The sequence below is a fragment of the Polypterus senegalus genome, chromosome 3, assembly GCF_016835505.1.
Source record: "Polypterus senegalus isolate Bchr_013 chromosome 3, ASM1683550v1, whole genome shotgun sequence".
Classification (NCBI taxonomy): Eukaryota; Metazoa; Chordata; class Cladistia; order Polypteriformes; family Polypteridae; genus Polypterus; species Polypterus senegalus.
The window spans coordinates 106,274,853-106,297,559 of record NC_053156.1 but is presented as its reverse complement, the minus strand read 5'-3'; the positions used below and the strand labels follow the sequence as shown (position 1 = coordinate 106,297,559).

Sequence of the window (22,707 nt, the reverse complement as noted above, 5' to 3'; positions counted from 1 at the left end):
AGATGAAGCCTATAGCCTGAGTTCACCCCATATGCTTTTAATTTGTTTCAGATGGTTTCAGCTGAACTATGTTTTAGAATGTGCAAAAACCAGAAAATGTGCTAAAGCCATTATGGTATAAATCATTAAAAAACACTAATGTCAATGTTTCTGATAATAGTTTTTTCAGGAACAGATATGGGTCTATTTGCAATGAGGCTTTTAAATAACTAAAGGCAGACAGTGTTGTAATTGATTAAATAAAATGCATATATTAGTAATGGGAATTTGCTGAAAGGTACACTAGAGCAATATGAAAATAATAAGTAATTCACATATTATATGTGTTGACATCTGAAGTAAGATGAGGAAAGCTGTTTATGTGTTCAACATATGATGTGTCCAATCAGGATTAATAATTCACAATATGAAAACACCTATGTACTTTTTTTTTAACCTTAAAACAATACTTTAAAAATGTATCACTAAAACCTTAGGCTGCATTCACACTACATTGAGAAACTGTTTTTAAATGAAAACAGTCTCCGCCCGTACTAGCATTTTCATATCATTTATGAAAGCATTTTCATCCATACTAAAATGACCAAAAGTGCATATGATGTAATTGCCCACCTAAACTGGATATGTGCACAGTTTAGATGTCTAAAACTGGATGTACACTGTGCAAATTTGGCATGACTTTAAGCCCAATTTGCAGCTACTGACTGATTTCCTGAGTTGGTCCAATTTTCAGCTTCATCGGCGGCCATTTCACATGCAGTTTGAGAGTGGCTGTTATCCTGATTGGCCGTCACACAATCAGAAGAATTTCTGTCATGTCACAACTTTAATTTGGCTGACTTGTAGTGTGAGCAGTCTCATTATGTCGCCATCAAATTTCCCGAAGTACATTGTGCATCAACTGTAATGAGTGTACATTATACATACAGTATATAGTCTCAGCACCCACGTCATGGCATGTCAATTGGATCGAATGTACTTGTGCAGTTTCAGAACATATATGACCGATGACTCTGTCATGCAGTGTGAATAGTCACTTGACCACGATTTCTAAAAAATTGAACAAAGCTTAATTTAGATACTTACAGGTAGGCAATACAAAACGTGCCATGGATAGCAAATCTTTTCTCCCCACTGTGTTAGAATAGGTTTTTCCTCCGTGAAGGGTGACCAATCAATGAGTGAGACTTTGTAATGTGCAGATCCAATCAAGGAAGGGTCATCTAATAAGCACAAACTAGCCAGAGCTTTTATCAGCTTTTCCAGAAGTCCTGCTTTTTGGCGATTCGTACTGAAAGGCCACACTGGTGCTTTTTAAAGTGTCAGGCTATAGAGAGGGTTTTTAGAAGAATTCATTTTTGTGGGTTGAAATTGCTAGAGTAGTGGCAAAAACAAATATCTGTGTTTTTAAAGAAAAATAAATTAGATTACCTGTAGATTCCTCCCATTAACAGTTTACACTAAAAGAAGATAAAGGGTTGTTTTATTTACTTGTGTTAGTAGTGTGGGTGGAGGAGTATTAAAACAGTTGCTCAGTAAGACATTACTATTGTTTGTTTCACACAACAACCTGTCAAGGTCATTTTCTGTCTTGTTTGACAAAACAAACAGTGATGCCCACCCAACTATTCACTGTAGGAATCTTTTGTACAATATAAAATTAAGACTAACTCAATCGTGTCTTTTCTCATACAGAAGAGCCTGTCCTGGCAGCATCAGGTGCAAAGCAGAAACCATCCTAGATGTGACACTAGTGCAACAAGTGGTACGTTTGTACAAATATGGACACTCATTAAGCTAAAATGCATTTATTAGGGGTCATGGAAAAATAAAAATAAGGTATAGACAAAGAGATTTTGCAGACTCTAAAGAAAGTGATAGAGTTAGGAAATAAACCCCAGGCTGCTAGAACCATGAGGAAGCAGTGCTACCATGCACCTCAATTTTTATTTGTCTGTCCTGTTCTCTCATTTTCTGAGTCTGCTTTGTCCATTTATAAAGTCAGCTTGAGGGAATAACTTTACCAGTACCATCAAGTGTAAGATGGTGGGATGCCAGTTCAGAATGCTAAACAAAGAACACACTCACACTTTGTTTGGCCAGTTTAACCTAACATGCACTCTGTTGCAGCAAGGGAGGTCAATAAATAATCAGGAAAAATGAGAAAATGAGTGGGTTTTGAATCAAATCCATGTCTTAGTAAAGAGCAATGCTAGTGACTGTGCTACCAATTAATCTTAATATGATCTTTTGAATGGATGAGATTTATTTGTGTTGTGTGACATACTTTTGATGATTTAGGGTGGTGGTAGGTGAATTCTTTCTCAGTTGCCATGGACAGCATCAGTTCTGTATGTGGCACAATACATAGCTGGGCATACACAGACCATTTCAGCAGTGCTATTGAATCCAACAGTATGTTTCTGGACAATGGGAAAAGAAGCAAACTCAATATTAAAGCACCCTAACAATGTATTGTATCAGTGCACAAGTGGTACATTATAACTTATTACCTTTTTGTTTATTTGTGTACTTTTGGAAGTTAATTTGAAAAAAAATCTAGTAAATGTTAGTCTGCATAAGTAGTCAGTAGCATAGGAAGATGATTTGGGTTGACAAGGATTGGGTGTGGGTGATACAGGGCCTTAAGAATTTTTACACATAAGTAAATTTAGCATTTTGTTCTACAAACAGTACTAACTGGGAATGGCAATTTGTGCTTAAAAGTGGGAGAGTCCTTGTTATAAAATATGCAACTATGTGTTCATGCTAATTAGATGCACGCCATTAGCACCTAATTTTATATATTTCTTCAGTGTCATTTGCATTCATGTTCCCGACTGATCAATACTTTAAGCACTGCTGTGCTGCTTCAAGAAGAAACAGAGAGAGTCAGGCTATTGAGTTTTCTTCAACTTTGTTTTTGCAAGTAAAGTCAGTTTTTCTTAAGAAAGCAAAAAAAAAAAAAAAACACCTCACCATGGCTGCAACCCAGAATAAAGGGTTGTGGCAACCTCAGCTTTGCTGTGACTATCATTAAAAGGTTTACTCATATAAATGTACTGAAATCACTTGACACAGAAGGCATGGCTGTTTTTTAAATACAGCTTAATGAAATTATGCATGCAGTTCCTGTCTACGCAGATACAGTGAAGACTGTGTTTGTAAGGAAGTAGCAATACACAGAGGATACTTTCTTGTTAATCTATCTATGCAGAACATTACACTGTCTTCATAGTTCAGCAAATGCCTACAGACGTGCATCCACAATTGTCTTATGATTCTCGTTCCAACGGTTCCTGTTTCAGCATTAACAAAAGATTAGCAGCTGTAGCATATATAGAAATAATTAACCAGTTGTGCACTGGTCCAGTCACTTCAAGGGTATGCAACGCAGGTAGAAAAGAATCCTTTGAATGAAGTGAAATTGGGTTGATCATGAATGAAATAAACAGTTAAGAGTTGAAACAAATTCTTTAAGAGTTTGAAAAATGTGTGATTTACTATACAAAGCATTTTTCACATCGTATGTGTTGGTCTGCAGCTGCCAAAATATTCTTGCTATGAATTATGATTTCTGTCTTATACAAACCAAAGCCTTAGTTTGGTTTAAGCTACACTTATTTTATGTTTTAACGTCTTCTTCCTTCAAGTGTTCCAAATAAATAAATGCATGCACAAATAGTTGATTAAATATCCATCCATCCATCCATTACTCTCTTTATCTAATCTATTTAATCCATTTGGTTGTATTCGTGAGTCCATGGAATCTCACAACGATTTCATTTCAGGATTTAAGGAGCCATAGGCTAAGGCTATGTCCACACTACTAAGTTTTTTGTTTAAAAATGCAGACATTAGTCTCACTTTTTGCTTTTCGTCCACACTACCCCCTCAGTTTTAACCCCCTAACATGAACACTTTTGAATATACTTTCCAGAGCTGTATACTTCTGAAAATGCTAGTTCAGCATTGCAATATGGACAGGTGAAAACAGACTTTCAAAATCTCATTCTCTAAACGCACTCTGATTTGTTTGTGCTTATTAAGTAGCCTTTCCCCTTGGATCCTGCATATCACAGTATCTCATTCTCTGTTTGAATACCCTACACAGAAAAAAAAAAATTCCAACATAGCGGACATTGAAAAGCTGCCTTCCATAGCACTTATTATGTTCCTTACATGTATGCATCTAAATTGTACTTTGTACAGTTTGAATGTTACATACATGCGTAAAAGCCATATAATTTTCCTTTTAGTACAGTTTTGCTATAAATCCTGTGGCTGACCGCGTTACTGCCACTTCAAGGATTTTTTTTTGCCAGTGCCCACATGCACAGTATAGGTGAACATCTATGTCATATGTGTTTTTGGTCATTTTAGTGTAGACAGTGATACAATGTGAAAATGGAAGTATATAGAGAGATTGTTCTTGTTTAAAAGTTTTTATATGAAAATATAACAGTGTGGATATCTTTTGGCATTTTTTTATATTTTTCTTTTTGTATTGTTGACCTTTTACATTTCATATTTGGTCACACCAATTTAAACATCCTCTATAAAAAGCATTAACAGTATATAAACATTTTATTAACTATGTTATTAACTATAATAAATAATTATTAAAATAGTCAGATTTTTAAAATACATTAGTCATTTTCTTTGTTTTATTGCAGTTTAAAATGGATCATATTATGTTTTATAATATGCAAGCTGTTAATAACTGAAGCGTTACTGATATTTTAGTGTGTTACACTCACACTAATTTAGCATAAGTTAATTTGAAAGGTTTTTACCCCTTGGGACTCTTCTTCATTTTATTCCATTACAATGTACCAGCTTAATACACTTAATATGGTTTGTTTTGTCATTGGTTCATCTAAAAATCTATGATGTCTTTGGGACCTTTAAAATTAATGGAAAACTAAAAGACAAACAACTGTCAATTCCACATATGTGCATCTGTTATCCATTAAACAAGCATCTACTTGAGATATAAAATCTGTACAGTTTACTACTAATTTCTTCAACCTGTTCTGAACGCAAAAGTACATGTAACACATTGGTCCCAGAACGTTTACATACATACATGTGTTTTCCGGTCCCTGTAGGGACGTAGGATTTGCCACAGACAGGGCTATTAGCCTGTCTTCTTCTCTTCTGCTATTAAATCACGTGGGAACCACCCAGGACAATAATACAGAAATCACAATAAGACAATGCCCTGAAGATTGACTGTTACTGTAAGGTCCTCCATAGTCTGCAGCCACACCCCAAGAGTATCAGGTAGGAACACCCAACTTGGAAGCAACAGAGCTGTTCAGTTCTTGGTGCTAAATAGATTTGCAAATCAGGCTAATAGGACACCCTGTTGAGACAGAATAAAACTGGGAAAGCCCAATAAAGGGGATACTGAGGACAACTCACTAATGAAGTCAGTGTAGTAAACGTTGGTAAGACTAAGTCTTGGAAAGTAAAACACTAATACAGATACAGTGCATCCGGAAAGTATTCACAGCGCATCTTTTTTTCCACATTTTGTTATGTTATAGCCTTATTCCAAAATGGATTAAATTCATTTTTTTCCTCAGACTTCTACACACAACACCCCATAATGACAATGTGAAAAAAGTTTACTTGAGGTTTTTGCAAATTTAATAAAAATTAAAAAACTGAGAAATCACATGTACATAAGTATTCACAGCCTTTGCTCAATACTTTGTCGATGCACCTTTGGCAGCAATTACAGCCTCAAGTCTTTTTGAATATGATGCCACAAGCTTGGCACACCTATCCTTGGCCAGTTTCGCCCATTCCTCTTTGCAGTATCTCTCAAGCTCCATCAGGTTGAATGGGAAGCGTTGGTGCACAGCCATTTTAAGATCTCTCCAGAGATGTTCAATCGGATTCAAGCCTGGGCTCTGGCTGGGCCACTCAAGAACATTCACAGAGTTGTCCTGAAGCCACTCCTTTGATATCTTGGCTGTGTGCTTAGGGTCGTTGTCCTGCTGAAAGATGAACCGTCGCCCCGGTCTGAGGTCAAGAGCGCTCTGGAGCAGGTTTTCATCCAGGATGTCTCTGTACATTGCTGCAGTCATTTTTCCCTTTATCTTGACTAGTCTCTCAGTTCCTGTCGCTGAAAAACATCCCCACAGCATGTTGCTGCCACCACCATGCTTCACTGTAGGGATGGTATTGGCCTGGTGATGATCAGTGCCTGGTTTCCTCCAAACGTGACGCCTGGCATTTACACCAAAGAGTTCAATCTTTGTCTCATCAGACCAGAGAATTTTGTTTCTCATGGTTTCAGAGTCCTTCAGGTGCCTTTTGGCAAACTCCAGGCGGGCTGCCATGTGCCTTTTACTAAGGAGTGGCTTCCGTCTGGCCACTCTACCATACAGGCCTGATTGGTGGATTGCTGCAGAGATGGTTGTCCTTCTGGAAGGTTCTCCTTTTTCCACAGAGGACCTCTGGAGCTCTGACAGAGTGACCATCGGGTTCTTGGTCACCTCCCTGACTAAGGCCCTTCCCCCCCAATCGCTTAGTTTAGATGGCTGGCCAGCTCTGGGAAGAGTCCTGGTGGTTTCGAACTTCTTCCACTTACGGATGATGGAGGCCACTGTGCTCATTGTGACCTTCAAAGCAACAGAAATTTTTCTGTAACCATCCCAAGATTTGTACCTCAAGCCAATCCTGTCTCGGAGGTCTACAGACAATTCCTTTGACTTCATGCTTGGTTTGTGCTCTGACATGAACTATCAACAGTGGGACCTTATATAAACCGGTTTGTGCCTTTACAAATCATGTCCAATCAACTGAATTTACCACAGGTGGACTCCAATTAAGCTGCAGAAACATCTCAAGGATGATCACGGGAAATTTTGAGCTTCATGGCAAAGGCTGTGAATACTTATGTACATGTGCTGTCTCAATTTTTTTTTTTTTAATTAATTTGCAAAAATCTCAGGTAAACTTTTTTCACGTCATTATGGGGTGTTGTGTGTTGAATTCTGAGGAAAAAATTAATTTAATCCATTTTGGAATAAGGCTGTAACATAACAAAATGTGGAAAAAGTGAAGCGCTGTGAATACTTTCCGGGATGCACTGTATCTACCCACTGAATGGTGGCTGTGGCCATAATGATTTAATGATTTATGTTGGCCATAAGGAGCCACACCTTATGTATGACTGCCATAGCGATACAGAAAGCAGCCCTGGGTGGCATACAAGTCAGTCATCAAGTACATGCACACCCACTTTCACAGGACTGTCATAAAAGCAATTATCCAGAATTAAATCTAAGAGGGAAATTGAATCACTTTCAGTGTCATCAGTCTGAGATGTGAACATGGCAGAAATGATGCACTTTATTGATATGATATGAAAATGGGCAAAGTACCTGCACTAAATGATAAGGACCTTTCAAGACAGATAAAATATTGTTATTCTTAATTTTAAAGACACCTTCATTCAAACAACAAATGTAAGTGAATATTTAGTAAAAGTACAAAGTAATAGCACAATTTAATCTGTGTTGCACGACACGAAAACTAGAACCCAAAAAATGAAAAAAGTTGCTTTATAATTGATGAAGTCATTGCAGATGTGGAAAGCTAGAAGAAGAGCAGAGGTGGAGAAAGTCTAAGCAGTCCCATGCAATCCCATGTTGCACTGTAAAGAATTTCTTCAGAATGCATCTGAACATCAGTGGCTTTGTTTGAGGAAGTGTGTGCATTTTGGCTTTTGCTTCAGTGATCCTACATCCTGGGTTCAAATCTTGTGCCTGATCACTCACTGTGTGGACTTTTCACATTTCCCTCTGTTTGTGTGAGTTTTCTACCAGGTCCACTGCCTTTCCAGCCATATTCCAAAGAAGTACATATTAGGTTAATTGATAACTCAAAAATGTCCCAGTGTGGGTGTGCGCAAAGAGAGAAATGCTTGTTTTGATTCCTGCCTTGTGCCTAATGCTGTCAAGGTAGGGTCTCACCTTTCATGACTCAGAAATGGAATAAGCAGATTTGAAAATGTTATATTGTGTTACAAGTTGTGGGATTTTGCCATGTTCTTGATGCTACTGCAACAGACCCCTGCTCTCTGTGAATCTGAACTAGACTAAGGAAATTAAGAAAATGGATAAATATATGGATGGGTATGCAACAGCATCAAGCAGGAATAGGGGCAACCGCTGGCAAGATTGCATTTAACATCAAAATTGTTACAGGGTTTCAAGTATTCATTGTCTTTGTGTATTTATTTAGATAATTTACTATCATCAGTGATATTAGGTTGTTGTACCGTTTTAGCCATTATGAATGTAGTGAGAAGTCATGCAAAATGACACCTTTTCTGCAAGCTGTCGAGGCAACTCAGGCCCCTTTTTCATCTTAAATGTAAAATGTATCTGTCCTGGTGTCTCTATAAACACAGGGAACTCTGTTTTACATCTTGCCTGAAGAAGGGGCCTGAGTTGCCTCGAAAACTTGCATATTGTAATCTTTTTAATTTTTTTAGTCAGCCTATAAAACGTGTCATTTTGCTTAACTTCTCACTACAATCATTAGTGATAATTTTCAACCCCATTTCTGTGAAAACCCACGTCATGCATTTTAAGGTTTCTTTCTCACCTGCATTGGTAAAACATACAAAAATGCCTTGCAAAGTTCCCCATATCTGAGTTGATCCAGGACTGCACTAATATATTTAAATGCTGATACACAGGGAATAAAATTGCAGTATTTTTTTTATTTAAAGACTTCCACAAAAGATCAGTATCTCAGCAGCCTGTACTGTATGTTGACATAATTATCAGTACACCTTAGCTGATCATTTTTGGCTTGTATTATTAACAACCCTTTTAACTGAAAATGGAACATTTGCAGTGTGAGCGATAAAGGTTAAGATAACATTGTCTGGTGTATCTCTGATTGTGATTGTGCGTCAGTTCATAACATAAAACTGATGCCACCAGGACTGGGAACTCACTTATCACTTGTGCAGCTCCAGATAAATTTAGCTAACAAGTATAAAGGAAAACAGGTTTTAACGATGGGTGTATGGGAAAAACACCTTATAAATCAAATGCATTCCTAAGTGAACTGAATTGGTAGTATTGTTACACAGAGATACATTTCTTTTTGTCCTCCTGTTGTAATCCGCAGATGTACAAACCTATTGTTGAGTTATGACTGTAAAGTTCAGTGTAAGTAGATGATAGTACCTTGATCTATATCTCAGTTGTAATAAATCCGCTTGTTTTACTGCATATTCTGGTCATTTTTGCTAGTTTTTTGAAAGATAATAAAGGCCTATAGGATAGCATGTTGAGATAACATATCTTGTCTTATAGTTTGGTAAAAACAAAAAGTGGAGAATTCCCAAGCAGAACGTTCTAAGTTCAATCCTGGAGGACCCCAATGCCTGCAGGTTTTTGTTTTTTCTTCTCCTATTCTGCCTTCAGAAAATGAAAATAGTGTAAGATTTAAATTTATAATATATTTTAAAATATTAATGTTTCACCCTTGTGCTCAATTCTCTGTTATTATATTCCAGTTAACTCACCTTTTCTGCTTCCTTAATTTTATCAAAATAATATCAATTAACCTTAAGCAGAGTAGACACCAGGGTAAATAACACTAAATGATCAGTTTTAAAACCCCTAAAATGTTCAGTAGTGTATTATGGTGTAAATAACCAGAACCAGAACCAGAATGCAAATCATGATGATTATCATGAAAATATGACATGCTTGCTACTTTCCAATAAAAATGTATAAGGTATGGGTTTATTATCGTCATGTGTACAGTGAAATTCTTACTTGTATCTGCTAATCACCACTCTCTGGTTCAATGACTAGTGAGTATACCTGTAACAACCTACCTCAAAACTTCTACTGTATTTTCCTTACCAGAAAAATCTCAGAATACTGTTTGCAACACAATCTATGATTAGACATATTAAGTTTCAGTCAAGTGCTGATGGCCACAAAAGCATTACTCTCACGGCTTTGAACTGACTAAAAATTACAAAGGTTCTTGCTGCTCTTGTGTACCCATTAATCATTGCCAGAACCCGTTCCATTATACTTTAATAGAGCATAAAAATTGTTTAAGTGCCTGAACGTTGTACTTTCACCAGAGACCATGTTATTTAGAATATTTTTATTAAGTTTAATATGTGCCAAGAATAAATGGCAAACCAGTTTTAATTGTTCTCTATTGAAACCATAACATAGAAACTGGGAAATAACTTGATTAATTAATATCGGAACCACTGAATCAAAAGTTAAATTATTATTTATCTTAGTTTAATTCTTAATGACAAGGCAAGATAGATTGGATAGATTATTTGATCAGGAGCTGATTTTGATCTCCCCAAATTCAATTCCCACCCATTCCTCCCTGTGTGGTCCTCAACAAGTACTTCAGATAGGTTTTGTTTTCATGCCTTTTCTCTCATACTTAACATCATTTTTTCTTTGAAAGCTATAGGATACACGCTGCAAAAATAATTACCCAGATATTTGTGATCTGGGAATTTACATTTTTTCTAAACTCATATAGTGCCTATAAAATTTTTTTATTTTTACACAATAATAACATTTTTTCTGCACATTTTCATGCACATTTTGTAGCTCAAAGTGCTTTACAAAGTATCAAAGATATACATACAAGAAAAGAAAAACAAGGTAAATTAGGCAAGAATGATAATAAATACAAAATAAATTGATATGGGTTTACAACATTGAATCACACTAGAGTTAATTTGGCTTAGTTCTCTGCAAAGTGGTCTAAATTAATTACAAATATAAAACACAAAATAATTTATCATGTAAAGTATTCAATCCCTTTAATGTAACACCACAAGTGTAGCCAATTGATTGCAAAAGTCACAGAATTAGTTAAATGGAGATTACTTGTCTGTAGTCAAGGGGATTAAGTTGATTGCAGTATACTGTAAATGTGCTGTGGTTGAATGTGACAAGTTTTGGTGAGTCAGTATGGTGGCCTATCCTAAACAATAAAGATAAACAATAAAGATAAAGAACATTCCAAGCAACTCTGTGAAGAAGTAATTGCAAAACACAAGTCAGGGGATGGATACAAGAAGTTACTGTATCCAGGTCACTGAATATCCATTGAAGTCCAGTTAAATCAGTTGTTAAGAAATGAACAGAGCATGACACAGCTTTAAATCTGCCAAAAGTAGGCCGTCTGCAAAAACTGAGTGATTGTTCAAGAAGAAGACAAGTGAGGGAGGCCACCAAGAGATCTGTGAAAACTCTGAAGGACATACAAGCTACAGTGGAAAGACTGGACAGACTCTGCATACAACAACTGTTGTGTGCGTGCTTCACCATTTGCAGCTTTATGGGAGAATGACAAAGAGAAAAAACACACACATCATCTTGGCTTGAGTTTGCCAAAAGGCACATGGGAGACTCTGAAATCAGCTGGAAGAAGATTATATGGTTTAATGAGATTCGAGGGTCACATGGCTGCCAAAGGTGTATCTACTAAATACTAATTTGAAGGGTGTAAATACTAATCAATAATTTCATGTTGTGGTTAGGTGAATACTTTTATAGGCACTGTATTTACAACATATATTCAAAAGTATTTTTTTTATTTTCACATTGTTATATTAGTATGTTGCATAAAAATAGCATCCTATGGTGCATTACATGTACAATATAAGATAAATACTGTAATTACATTATGTGAACATGGAAGGAAATTACTTATTCGCAGTTACACATTTGTTAAACAATGAGAATTAAAACTGTAACATAAGGGTTTGTAGTGTAACTCCTTAGCCACTAAGCCACAAAGAGTGTTGCTCTGTAACTAATGACTAAAGCTTTGGACTTTAAACCACAATGTTACTGATTTCATTCTGGCTTCTGACCCACTGCTTGATTCAGAGCAAGTCACTCAACCCGCCTTTGTTAAAATCATAAGAAAAAGCATACATTAAGAAGACTGGTTTGCCTTTGTATGTACAAACTGCCTTAAGATAGTGCTTAGTATAAATGGTGCTATATATTATAAGGGTGTTTATATTTTTGTGCATAAGGCACCACAGTGGAATGGTTATTAATATTTATTTCTTCTAAGCTCCGGAGACCTAGGTTTGCTACATGTCCCCCACATCCCAAAAATGTGCAAGTTAGATTATCCAGTATCTCTGTATTAACCTAATATGACTGACTTATGGTGTTTGAAAGGGATTTGTTAGTTGTCTGTCATAATGTAATAATTAGGATTTAGGGACAAATAAAGTGCTATCTATCTATCTATCTATCTATCTATCTATCTATCTATCTATCTATCTATCTATCTATCTATCTATCTATCTATCTATCTATCTATCTATCTATCTATCTATCTATCTATCTATCTATCTATCTATTACCAGATAAAAGTGACTAAAAAACAAGCATTAAAACCAAATCATACCTGTGCCTTAAACTGATCATTCTTTCCAAAGTGGTCAATTCAAGGGCTGTCTGATCTGGTTTAGTCTGGTTACCTCTTATTTGTTTTACTGCTCTCTTCCAGCTAGTTAGATTGTGGGAAACAGTAACCAATTAGCATTTACACAAGAACAAAGGATATTGAAAGATGGCACAAAACACTATTTCACCTTTGCACACTCCCCAAATAGTTACTTGATAGGTCATCCAGGATCATTAGCTATAGCTGAAAATACTATATTACAAGAGAAAAATACAGCTTACTTAGAATGTATTATGGAACATCCCCTAGGATTTTAGACTAAATAAAAGTACTAGGCTGCATATACTGTAGTTTATATTGGTTTAGCACTGCCATAGCAAGCTTACTTAGTGTGGATCTTCTGTATTTGATAGGCAAAGATATTACTGTAATTAATGTCATTTTTATCTTTATTTTGCTTCCTCTTTACCTTTTCAGGAATTTAAACAAGAGTGCTTTAGTGTTATAGTGTGTTAATGTTTTAGGGCCTAAATTATTAAAAAGCTGGTAACATTTTTTGCAAGCTTTTAAAACATTAAGGTTTATCCCTTTTTACATTTTACATGGTCTTAGGTACTGAATAACTAACTGATAGCAAGTCTAAGCACATGTGCTCTATGCTGTTGAATTTCAACTGACTGGACCAAAATTAATTTCCACTTGTGGACTATCTTTCTACGTATCTTTTGTAAATGCAAAAGGGTTATCATTAGTCTATAAAAGCAGATTTGGTGCACTAATTGTAACTTGGATGTTTTTAAAAAGGAATTCATTTTTGTCTGCTCCAGAAACCAAAATTAAATTTATTAGTTTGACCCTGCTTTCCATATTTTTATAGATTTAAATCATTCCATTCTACAAGTCACTTCCAAAAATTTAAAACTGGAAAAATTTCTTTCCATGCTCACTGCCTGCTTTCTGGCCTAGTTTTATAATTTGCAAAAGAATATTCTGTTGGGTTAGACTTGTGTGTCAGAACATCTTACAAATGTATACATAGGCCAGAGTGGTAGCTCTGAGGCTAAGAATCTGGGTTGGTATCCCTAAGGTTGCTGGTTCGAATCCCCATCACTGCCAAAAGAGATCCTACTCTGCTGGGCCATTGAGCAAGGCCCTGAACCTTCAATTGTTCCAGGGGCTAACCCTGCGTTCTGACCCCAATGGGTATGCGAAAACTAACAAATTCCTGATATGAGAAATTGTATAAGGGGAAGTAAAGAATAAAAAAAAATATATATATTTACCAGTGCTTGCATAAAAAGTGTGCCATGCCAGGTGCACTATAGCTCCCCCCAAACCTGTAAACATGCTATTGATTACTCAAACAACCAATGGATGCCCACATAAAGGAAGAAAGGTGGTTTATTAAAACACGTGGGTTTAGGTATTATATGAGAAAAATAACAAAACTAGATAATGTTTGGACTGTCTAAGCAGTAGTGTTTTTGTCTAGCCATGTGGAGTGGTTAGTCTGCGTTCCCACAGAAAATGCTCTCTGATACTCTTTCACCTGTCTCTCCTTCCTCCAAAACCACTATAGCCACTTTTCCCACCAAAAAGGCAAGTTGTTGATAGCAAATACTCCAAGTTCAAATGGCTCATGACCAGAATGTCACTTTTGACACCAGCCCAAATGTATTTCCAGGTCTTCCAGGGAATCAGTCCTCGAGGCACTATAAAACTGCTGCAGTTGTCCTCCCAAAGCTGCTCATGGTGGCTCATATAAAATGAAGGAGCCAGGTAATGCTGCAGAAGCCCAAATACCATTATCTTGGTATCATAGTTATTGTTTGTTTTCACAGACTATAACAAAACCTCCCAAGAGGAGTGCAATTCCAGAATTTCATGGAATTCTTGGTTAACCATTGGGGTTGAGCTTAATATCCTTTTTTTCATTCATTTTTGCCACATTGGTATTCTCATGAATCTTGTTGATCTATGAAAATGACCTCTAGTTGAAAGATTATTGTCACTTTTATTTTTACATATTTGTGCTGCCTTGGAGGCTCACTGGTTTTGTTTGGATAGCCTTCTGTATGGTTTTAGCATGTTCTATCTGTGTTTATTCTAGTGACTGCCGTTTCTTCTCACTGTCCATGAATATTCTGCTTTGACGATTTTCTACTTTAAATCACCAGAGCCATCCATTTTTGGTTAACAGTTGGATATGAAGGTCATCAAAGGCTGGTTAATGCCTTGAAACCTAAGGACGTCCATGATTAGATAAGCAGTCTGAAAAGTAGATGAGAAAACGCTGAAGATGTTTTACGTATTTACTAAAATAGATTTATTTTTTACAACAATGAAGCATATTATTTAAAATACAGCATATAAAGGAAGCAATGCTGTCTCTTTCTCTGGATCTGATTAGCTAATCATTGTGAATTAATTTTCTCTCACATCCCATTTGCAAATTTCCTTTCAGGTGACATTATTCTACCTTGACTTTTGTCTTTGAACGCTGCCTTATTATTTCTTTATGTGAGATCTCTCTTTTAAGCCTGCAGAAATCATATTTATTTCTATTGTATCTATTCAGCAGCCTACCATAATTACTTCCCACGTCAAAGAACAAGTCGTGTATCATTTTTTTTTCGTCTGTCCTTGTTTAAAATGCTTTTTGGAAAGCTGAAGATTTGCCAGTGAAAAGGATACATTTTAATAGAACGTGAGACCTTTGTTAGACAACCACGTGATTCTCATATACTATATTATTTGGTTTTTTGTACATTATCAAAGATATTAGTTAACCTCTTGCATGCAAATGCTGTTTTATTTATGTAGTTTATTGACAACAAAAATGTGAATTTTGATCTTTTTACAGTTTAGTTTATGAATGAAAGTCTATTAAGAGCAATAAGATGAATTATAAGAGTCATGAGTGCTTCACAGCTGTTAGCTAGACTTGTTTTTTTTCCTGGTTTTGTTGCATTTTAACTGTTATTTTTGTTTTTAATATAAGGTACAAAAAAAGAACAGGATACCTCTTGAAAGTATGTCTGCAGCTTAGAAGGAATTTAGGTAGCATGGCTGCCAAACCTGTACTGTGAATTTTATGATAATCATTGCATTTTAATGGTGTTACTCATTTGATTTAATATTTGATAAAGGTAAAGACTGGCAGTTTTCTGTTTGATGAAACAAGTAAAAATTCTAAAGGTAAAAACTCTCAGCAAATATTCCAAGAAGCACATAGCATCTGTTGCACTTCATCAGACTGTGGTTAACCAATAAGAAAACTTTGAGGGGTTCCTTTTAATATGAATATATTTATTGATAAGCCCACATGCAAGTTGTGCAAAGTGGCAAAGAAACAGTCATTGAAAGCTATTTATTGATTCCGTACTGCAGATTTTGTATACAAAGGCCTTTTTTTTTTTGCTACAAACTGAAATAAGAAGGTAGCACTTCCGTACTACCATACTGGAAACAATTCTTTGCATGAAAAATGTATAGTGGGTGGCTATATTTTTCCTGTAAGATTTTTTTTTGTAGTCTACTGAAATTAAATAAAAAATCAACACCACATATATTGTGGCAGTGCTTATGTAAAATGCTTTCAGATCTTTTTCATTATTGAAGGCACTGCTTAAAATGAAGCTTGCCTTCCTGCTAGTTTCATGACCTTGAATAAGTCACCTTCTTCTCTTCTGACAGAAGTGAAATATACACAACCTCTGTTGTTGTATTGCTCATGTTAAGTGCTCTGGGATGGCATTCATTTTGAAATGTGCTGTAAGGTAAAGATTTACTGATGTTATAAATAAGCCTTTAAAATGTCTGCGTGTATGGTCTGTTTGCATTGAATCTAAAAGACAAATTCAGCACAGTCACTTCTGCATGTTCTCTGACTTGTTCCAGGCTTCTGGATTTAAAATGAGTATACTGGGGAAGGTTGTGATGGAGTATGAATTTTGATTTTACATTGTTGTCATTCACGGTAGGTACTCTTCTTGCAGTAGCTCTTGTTTTTCTGATCTTCTTTGAGTTACTTCTTAATGTGTTTTAAAAATGTTTCTTTTACTATTGTTATAATTTTATTCAAGAAGTTATTGAAAGTAAGTAACATATTTAATTGTACATAGGGCTTATAATAGTTTTTAAAATGCTGTCTGAGTGTCAGGATCCCTGTTAAAAAAGACCATGAGGTAATGATATCTATATGCTAAAGAAGAGAAGGAATAAACATAATAATACACCAAAAATAAAAGTTTCTAAAATATACAGGCAATCTTAACGCATTGATTTAGCCTGGGTATCAGCTCTCTTGATCTTGCCTTCCTATAGCAAAGTATGTGGTTTCTTACTCTATCATAGTATTCTCCTTCTACCTCCAAATCCCTGGTAGTGTTTCTCTTGCCAGTATAACCTTAATAATAATAATAATAATAATATAAATTAATTAATTACTTACATGCCCAGAGGGGACTGGGCGGTCTCATGGTCTGGAATCCCTACAGATTTTATTTTTTTCACCAGCCGTCTGGAGTTTTTTTTTTTGTTTTTTCTGTCTCCCCTGGCCATTGGACCTTACTCTTATTTCGATGTTAATTATTGTTGATTTATTTTGTTTTTCTTATTGTGTCTTTTATTTTTCTATTCTTTATTGTGTAAAGCACTTTGAGCTACTGTTTGTATGAAAATGTGCTATATAAATAAATGTTGTTGTTGTTGATGTATATACTACTTTTCTAACCTACTCAAAGTGTTTTACATAGAATATGGGGAACTACTTCAACCTCCACCAATGTGGAGCATCCACCTGGAAGATGTCCCAGTGGTTAGCCAATAAGGGACAGGGGATGATTAGGGGCCAGAATGACTAGGCCATGGTGAGCAACTTTAGCCAGGACATCAGGAAACACCCTACACTTTTCAAAAGATGTCCAAGGGATCTTTTTGGCATAACTTTCCTCCTTACTCCAGACCCTCAAGGGTGTGTATTTAACCTGATCCTAAATTCACTTTTACATGAGTTTTGAACATTGGCTAGAACAGTCCATACATGTGGCTCACTGCCTTTTAAATTCTAATATAGGTGCTGTAGAATTCATTTTCACAACCTGCCCTAACCTGAGCAGGGTTGATGGGGATCTGGAGCCTAGCAATCATAGGGCACAGGGCAGGAACAGTCTCTGCACAGATTACTAGTGCACCACAGGGTACACACACACACTATAAGCATTGGCAATCCATGTAACTTGCATTTCTTTGGACTGTGGGAGGAAACTGGTGTACCTGGAGAAAACTTGTGCAGCACTACCAGTGCACCACCATGCTACCTCCATATAATAGCAGAAACTGACATACTAAAACTATATCGTAATAATGGAAAAACTACATTGAAAAAACAAATATGTCTATCAACTGCTACTGCTTTTTTTACTGCTTTTTTATTTTACTGTTAATTAGTAAAATCTAGTGTCATCTGTCAGCCATAAATAGATATAGGAAAAAAACAACATAAATAAACCAATTTCTTTCCTTCTAAAAGTTACTTTCTGTTGGGTGTATTGAGCATTAAAGTTTGCAATATTTTGTAATACATATAATATTAAAATGCAATGCATTTTTCATTATAATAGATGGTACATTAGCGTGGCTATTAATGTTTGTGGTGTGCCATCTGTTGGAATATAGTTTGTAATGCATTAGTTTTATCATGCAAGATTTATGTGATATGTAATGTGTCACCCACCATCCATATACGGAGATAAGGATAATTCTTCTGAAATATGCACTGCCTTCTTCTCACCTCAACATTGAACTGGATTAAGCAAGTCTAAAACTTGATGGTGTTACATCTTCTAAAAATTCTAAAAAATAAATGTTAGTCTGAGACAAGTAAGAATGAAAAGATCAAGTGAACTTTCATTTAAAGAGCAAACCAGAAATCAGTCTATTGTGGTTAGCCAGAAACCGGAAATTCAAAACATGAAGAGTATTTCCTAAAGTTTTTTTTGCAAAGCTTGGCTCTGAAGTAGGCTACGTTCAGTATGTTATCAATTCATGTTTGTGCAGCAGAGCCCTGCAACAAGAAAGCATCCTTGCTGTGACATACTGTATAACGTGAAATGCAGCAAGACATTATCAAGTTGCAAACAACAAAACACAGAACAGATTTATGCAGTTCATTTTCAAAGTCATAAAGCATGAAAGAATTCCTCAAAAAGCATCATGATGGATTTAACTCACAGAGCATCCTGACAGATAGACCCTAAAAAGGACCAAAGCCACCAGCTCAGCACTGCCTTTTTAGTGGCTCCTGTGCACATTGCACTCTTGATCCCAAGTTCTACTTTAACATGTCAAGCAAATGTAATTGCCCTCTGGCTACCAACCTTAAGCTATGCCATCTGAGATTCACATTAACATCCTGATATGGTATGCCCCTTCGGGGGCTGCACATTTGACTGATCTGCAGGAACACACAAGAAAGGTGCCACCTGATGATTTCTTATGTGTGAACCCCATGTTAGCAAAGAGCCTTAGATAACAAATGAGAATTGGTTGTCACTGACATCTCTACTTGATTGTAAAGTCTGGAGCATCACTCCCCAGGTGGGCCAGTGAATGGCAGAGCCCTGATGTTTATTCAAAAATTACTATTGATATTGAGCAGGGTCACAAATTTACAAAGCATTTTTAAATCTTCAGGGGCCATTTTCACAAGCAGGTATTAAAATTACAAATCCTTTCTCTATCCATCTACCTAATAAATAAATAAATAAATAAGGGCAATTGTAGGGGTTCAAGAATATTTTACATATTAAACCCACACATTATGCCAAGCAGTCTAATATAAAATAAATCCTGGTTGTACATTTGAAAAATTAAGTTTATAGATTGGCTAAAGGACTAACTTTATACAATATTTTTTTCTGATGTAGAAGACTGATTTTTTTTTCCTTTTAGAGCCTCCCATTGAGATTTGATTGTGCTAAGTTCAACCCAAATGTTGATGTATTTGCAGAGATGCCTTTTTCCTCAGATTAGTGTGCTTCTATTATATTCCAGTAAACCATGTCAGGCGTTAGAAAGGAAACAAGTGACAAAGGTGTGAAAAAGGCTGTTGTCACTGATACACAATCGGATTGCTGTATTTAAAATGGGATAAGGTGTGGTGAGTTAACACTTCTCTTGGTGAGACAAACACCTAAAACTGTAAAATAAAATGCTTTTATCTCTGTTATTACACATTGTTGCTATTTATTTAAATAAAAAACCTTTTAAATTAACTTTCTAAGAGATTCACATAGTTATTTTTATTATTATTCATTGCTGAATTTGTATGTAATTGACTCATTTATCACTCACCACAACACTGAATGGAATAGACAATTTAGCAAATGTTTGGATATTTTTCAGTTTGGACTTCAATACTCATTTTTTCCCTGAATTTGTATTCTAGAGATGACAAATCTGTCAGGCCAGCTTTCCATCAGAATAAGCCAAGGATATTTGCTAAGCAACCCAGTTTGTTGACATATTTCTGTTTCCACACAATTATTTGTACTGCTGGTAAGGTCTGATTTCATTTTCTGTTACTAGAGACAGCACTTCAGGGAACTGATCTGATCATTGTCTATGTAGAGTTTGCACATTTGTGTTGTGGTCATGTGGGTTTCTTTTCATACTCCAGTTTTCTTCTTTACTCCAAAAAACATGTATGAATTTAATTGGCACAGTCTATTGGAGCAAAGTGATGAACTGGCATCCAATCAAGGGCTGGTTTCTTCTCCTAGATACTTAAGATTAAAAGGAAAGCAATAATATAAAGATATACACACAAATATACATATGTAGAAGGAGAATATGCATCCCAGCCGGGAAGAAGGATGGTTTCTAACCCAGATGGGAAGCCAAAACTGAAAGACTGACAAGTTGTCTGGGTGAACAAAGAAACAATTTCATGCCCAGCTGGAAGAAAATAGTGCTTGGACCAGCGGAAACCAGAAGTTGGGAACAATTCCACCCCCTGTACAATAGGTGGCTGTGGTCCTCTTGTGAAAACCCAGTTTAGACACCCGCAGCGGAGTCTGGAAGTACATCCCTGTCAGGGTCCCTGGGTGCCAACAGAGGGCACTGTCGAGGCAGGACCTCCCTACTTTATATATTACCCAGAAGTGCTTCTGGAAAAAAAAAACATGGCGTGACACCTGAAACATTGCCAGATCTGTCTTGAAAAGAACACTGAATGGGAGAAAGAAAGGAGGAAGAACTAATTTGATTTATTGTTAATTTAACTAATCTTTAAGGGGTGATTATTGTGACAATGTGTTGGATAAATACATATCTTTTATTTTATCCCAAAACTTTACTGTGTCTGTGGTTTAGGGCTCTGTGGTGCCCCTAATATATATATATTTATATGTATATTTTTATATAAATATACTGTATAAAATGACAAAATCTCTGGCGTCCAGCATCCTTGCCCAAGCATAATGTCATCCGCCATGACTGTCAGATGAACAAAGGTAACAAGAACCACAAAGAAATAGGGTTATAAGGGGTAGGATGTCCAATGACCAAAGGCAGGAAGACAAACTGTGATCAAAACAGACAGACATCATTGTACGCCTGTTTTAAGGAACTGGTGTTTTGCTATGATATGTATATATATATATTTATATATCAGTGGCGGCTGCTAGCTTTTGAAACGGGGAAGCTCATATTAGGCCTTCATCATAAAATTCATTATGTTGTTTGTACGTAAATTCTGCCCTCCGTTCCTTTTGCAGAAAATGGTCTGTGACCCTGTCGTACCAATTGGCCATCTTTTCCAGGGACTTAACCAGTTTCCTCTCAATGGCCAGGAGAGCAAGGTTGCTGAAACGATCTTGGCCCATCGTGTTGCAGGTGTATGACTTGACCTGTTTTAAACAGAAGAAGCTCCTCTCTACACCTGCTGATGTAGTGCCAATTGTTGCCACTAACGACAACAGCTTGTATAGCTGAGGCATTGCACTATCCAACTCCATGTCTTTAAGAAACACCAAGAAATCACACAGTTTACCCCTGCTGCCCTGTAAGTCATAATCTGAATATAGTACTTGAAGTTCAGATCTCAATCTCCCTGAGTCAAAGAAATGTCCATAACTTTTCAGCACACTTTCAAATACCTCCTCTGGAAACACTTGTCTTATTTCATCAAATTTTTCTGGATTGACTAATTCTAAGAAGCTCATGCTTTCCAAATTTGAAAAACGCTGAGAAATCTGCTTCATGAGATTGTCTAGGATGGCTGTGTACAAATTTCTGTAGCGGTCCTGGGGATCCTGTAATTGTGACAGACGGCACTTTCTAATAGGTCCATCTCGAGGGTCTGATGTGAGATTTGCTGCTTTTACATAAACTGCTTGATAAGCCTCCTCTGACCTCTTCTCCTTGACAAAAGCAAGGAGAGACCCAATTCTTTTATTGCAGTAAAGAACATCCATAGCCCTTTGCTGGACAATATCAAAGACAACATCTGTCTCAGAGAATATTTGTTCATATGTGTACAACATGAACACAAACTCAAAATCCTCCAGTTGCATTATGAAGCCTTTGGTAGCATCTGATTTGTCATCATCCATGCTCTCATCCTGGGTAATCTTGTCAAAAGACTGCAGGAGGCCATCATAATTGTTTGCCACAGTGCTCACTGTCCGTGATGTGAAATTCCATCGAGTAGGAGCATTTCTGGGTAATCTTGAAGAGCAGACTCAAGAAAAGACATCCTTTTTGTGGACTTTGAAAAAAATGTGGTGAACCCAGAGAGAGATGCAAAAAATATTCTTGACTCAGGCAAGCATTTAGCACCCTGGGACAACACCAGATTCAGTCTGTGTGTATAGCAATGCACAAACACTGCACTAGGGGCTATTACTTTAACTTTGGCCTGTAGGCCATTGAGAGATGAAGGAAAGACAGCAGCCGCGTCATAGGTTTGTGGCACAAGTTTTTCTCTAAAACTGTAGCCCTGCATGTTCTCGTTTAAAACTTCAAACACAGACTGACCTTCTCGACCCCCTGACACATCCAAAAATCCAATTATGCACTCTTGAATTTTACCTGCACTATCCACATACAGTATCTAACAATGACAGACAGTTGGGCATGGCAAGATATGTCAGTTGCTTCATCCACCTGCCATGCAAAAAAAAGGAGCAGTCTGAATTTCACCTTTTATATGATCAGAAACAGAGGCCGCGAGAGCAGAGATCA

At 36.4% G+C, this 22,707-nt stretch overlaps 1 protein-coding gene and 1 long non-coding RNA gene across 3 annotated transcripts in view; one reads left to right on the top strand and one right to left on the bottom strand.

The window, feature by feature from the left end:
- The window catches only part of sgk1 (serum/glucocorticoid regulated kinase 1), a 189,580-nt gene that overhangs the window by 19,508 nt on the left and 147,365 nt on the right, over positions 1-22,707 (bottom strand). The window lies entirely within an intron of this gene.
- Positions 1-22,707, top strand: part of LOC120525445 — a 72,038-nt gene that overhangs the window by 13,607 nt on the left and 35,724 nt on the right. Inside the window, exons 4-5 of one of the 2 annotated variants that reach the window (XR_005632957.1) lie at positions 1,696-1,765; positions 16,360-16,924. This is a non-coding gene — a long non-coding RNA (uncharacterized LOC120525445). Of the gene's footprint in view, positions 1-1,695; positions 1,766-16,359; positions 16,925-22,707 lie in introns of those variants that run through there. The other variant, XR_005632956.1, reaches the window with a different exon arrangement.